A 525-nucleotide genomic window follows, 5' to 3' on the forward strand; every position below is an offset into this window, starting at 1 on the left:
TTTTTTTTTTTTTTTTTTAAGTACAAATATATCAAAATAAATCATCTGCTTGGAAGAATGAGTATATCAACATCATTATAATCATTATGTTATTCAACAAAACTGGATTTTTGTTTTGAAGGCATGAGCAATTCAGATCTTCATCCTTGTGTACAGTCAGATCTCAGCACACACACACAGCTCCATTAAAGTCAATGCAGGAGGTACAAGACCAGTTTAGATCACAAACTCTTGAATACAGATGCCTGCATTGTGTTATCTGTGAAAGGCCATGCACACCTAAAGGCAAGGCATTTTTATCATTACAAATAAATCTTAACTTCAGAAAAGATTAGGCATGACAATGACAACAGTACTGCTCAGGCTAGTTTCATAGTTTCTAGGGTTGGAAGGGACCTGAGCAGATCATCTAGTCCGACCCCCTGCCATGGCAGGAAGAGCACTGGGGTCAAATGACCCCAGTAAGGTGGTCATCCAACCTCCTCTTAAAAACCCCCAGGGTGGGAGCCTGCACCACCTCACTTG

General features: G+C 40.2%; 1 protein-coding gene across 6 annotated transcripts in view; it reads right to left on the reverse strand.

Moving 5' to 3' along the window:
- The window catches only part of KMT2E (lysine methyltransferase 2E), a 112,974-nt gene that overhangs the window by 22,573 nt on the left and 89,876 nt on the right, over positions 1 to 525 (reverse strand). The window lies entirely within an intron of this gene.

This window comes from Gavialis gangeticus, unplaced genomic scaffold (assembly GCF_001723915.1).
Source record: "Gavialis gangeticus isolate Ggan-Ray unplaced genomic scaffold, GavGan_comp1, whole genome shotgun sequence".
In the NCBI taxonomy this organism is placed as follows: Eukaryota; Metazoa; Chordata; order Crocodylia; family Gavialidae; genus Gavialis; species Gavialis gangeticus.